This window comes from Chrysemys picta, chromosome 17, assembly GCF_011386835.1.
Source record: "Chrysemys picta bellii isolate R12L10 chromosome 17, ASM1138683v2, whole genome shotgun sequence".
Taxonomy (NCBI): domain Eukaryota; kingdom Metazoa; phylum Chordata; order Testudines; family Emydidae; genus Chrysemys; species Chrysemys picta.
In genome coordinates this window covers 13153406-13156173 of record NC_088807.1, presented here as the reverse complement: position 1 = coordinate 13156173, position 2768 = coordinate 13153406, and positions in this window count along the sequence as shown.

Sequence of the window (2768 nt, the reverse complement as noted above, 5' to 3'; positions counted from 1 at the left end):
TCAAACATTAACCAGGGCGAGGCAATATCTTGTATTGGAACAACATCTGTTGATGAAAGAGTCAAATTTCTGAGATTCAAACACTGCAACCAACACATTAACCTGGCAGAGGTATGATCTGGCCAGGACCCAGGGCAGGTGTTCAGTTACTGCGGAGACAGGGGGAGCAGTGAGGAGTTTATACGCAGATGGGTTCCTGTTCTTCCTCCCATCCCATGGGAGGCCCATTGCAGGTCTGCACTGAGTGCTGTTACACCCCTGCCCTCGATCCACTCCCCATTCCCATCCTCCCATCCTTCCCCCCAACCTCCCTCTCCTGCCCCAGTCTGGGCAATACTATGGGGGCGTTACCAGGGAGATTGAAAGGGCTGGGCTAGGCCCCAGCCTGTAACCAATCCCTTGAGAGCGACCCCTTTAGTGTGTCAGGCCTAAAGGAGCCACACGACTCCACAGGGGCAGGCCTGGGGCCTTCATGGTTCTGAAACTGGGCTTTGGGCACCTGTGATCCCTGCCTCTCTCCGTGGCTCCTTGCAGCTAATCCAGCCCAGCCAGACCCAGCAGGAGGCTTGCTCTAACTGTGCCCCTTCGGGGCACACTGCTCTCAGGGGGGGTGGCAGTGACCCTGGGCCCAAGCAGAAATGCTATTTTTAGCCCTGTAGCATAAGCCCTATGAGCACGAGTCAGTTGACCCAGGCTCTGAGACTCGCTGTCGCAGGATTTTTTGCAGTCTGCACATGCCCTGTCTCCCTATTTTTGTCTAAGTCCCACGTGAGCCTGTATCTCTGGAAGGGGGCTGTAGTCCACGAAAGCTTATGCTCTAATAAATCTGTTAGTCTCTAAGGTGCCACAAGTACTCCTGCTCTTCTTTTTGTATCTCTGTAGTGTTTAGAAATGGGAGCCACTAAACCGAGAGGGGACGTCTCTTTCCACCAGACATGCTCTAGCTCAGCCAGAAGTGAGCAGCTCAATGCAGGGATCCCTGCAGGAGGCTCTCTGGCCTGGCCTGTGCAGACGCTGTGACTAGATGATCTCATTGGTTTCTTCTGGCCTTTAAATGTGCAACTATGAAAATAAACTGCCCTGGAAACCTCATGAGAACAGACTAATTGGAGGGGGGGGGGGCAGGTTAACATGTGAGGACAAAAATAACACTGTGAGTGGATTCTTCAACCCCACATCACAGCATTTGATACACCCCCGCCCCGCTGGGCTGCTAGCTCAGGGTCAGGCTGGGAAGAGCTCACTGCTGGGCGAGGGAAGAGGTGTTTGCACAGGGGACTCTTCAGATGCTCAAGGCGCTGTTGGTCCATCTGTGGTTCCCACCCTACACGGTTGCAAAGAGCAGCTGGACTGTGTGTGCAGAGAGTCACTGAGCAGGAGCCGCTACTCATGGCACCAACTCTCCTCTCCCTTCCCTCTTCTGAGCAGCAGACGATAGCTTTCTAGTCCTGCTGCATCTGTCTCCATCAATATCCCCAGCAGGGTGGGGGAGACGGGTCCAATTCTGCCCTGCCAGCCCTGGGTTTTGGGCCTGGGGGAGGGAGGCAGGATCTAGCCCATAAGCAATGGGGGGTGGGACACTCTGTGGGATCAATTAAATCCCCTGTGGCAGAGTTCCCAGTTTGTGTATCTGATTTTTTCCCTGTTTCTCAGTCCCGTCCCATCCAGGCTCTTTCCCACTTTGGCTGAAATAGACAGGGCCGGCGCAACCTATTAGGCGACCTAGGCGGTCACCTAGGATGCTAACATTTCGGGGGCGGCGACCGTGGCAGCCGGATCTTCGGCCGCCACGGTCGTCAGTGGTATTTCGGGGGTGGGACCTTCCACCGCCTATGGTGGCAAAAAAGCTGGCGGCGCTCCTGGAAATAGCCCAGGGTCATTGGCCTTCCAGGCAGGTACAAGGCTGGTCATAGTAACCCAGGCTTAGGGAGGGCTGGGGGCTGAAGGGAGGAAGGATGATCTAGTTGCTAGGGCAGTGGACTGGGGATCACAAGTCTTTGGTTCAACCCCTGACTCGTCTGTGGTCTACTGTGTGCCCTGTGCTCAGTCACTTAGTCTCTCTCTGTGCCTCAGTTTTCCCTTGAGTGACATGAGGATGAACTTCCCTACCTCTCGGGAATGTGTGAGGACAAACCCCATTAATGCTTGTGAGAGATTCAGATACTATAATGCCACGGGGTGTACAAGGACAGGCAGAGCATTGATGGGAAAAGCTGTTTCATCTCATGGCTTCTCTATAGACAGGGAAATTTACCAGTATAATTAAATCGCTCTAGCTTTGCTGGTAGAACTCCCATGGGGACACACTTATTGTGGAATCAGAGCCTTTGTCAGGTTCATTCATAGATTCTCAGGCCAGAAGGGATCACTGTGATCATCTAGTCTGACCTCCTGTATAACACAGGCTAGAGAACTGCCCCAGACTCATTCCTGTTTAACTGGAGCATCTCTTTGACAAAAAAACATCCACCTTTGATTTATAAATTGCCAGTGATGGAGAATCTGCTACAGCCCATGGTTTTTCCAGTGGTTAATTATCCTCACTGTCAAAAATTTACACCTTAATATTGCTTCCAAAACAAGATAAAGTAAACCAGAAAATGTCTGTCTTATACCAGAACCTGGGTGTGCACAGGGACTTACACTGGTGTAACTGGACAGTATAAATTCACTCCTTAGCTGATACCAGATAACTTCCCATGAATTACTATAGCATCAGGGGCTGTGTGGTTTATCGGGGTAGGTGGTGGGTCGAGTCCATTTGCTTT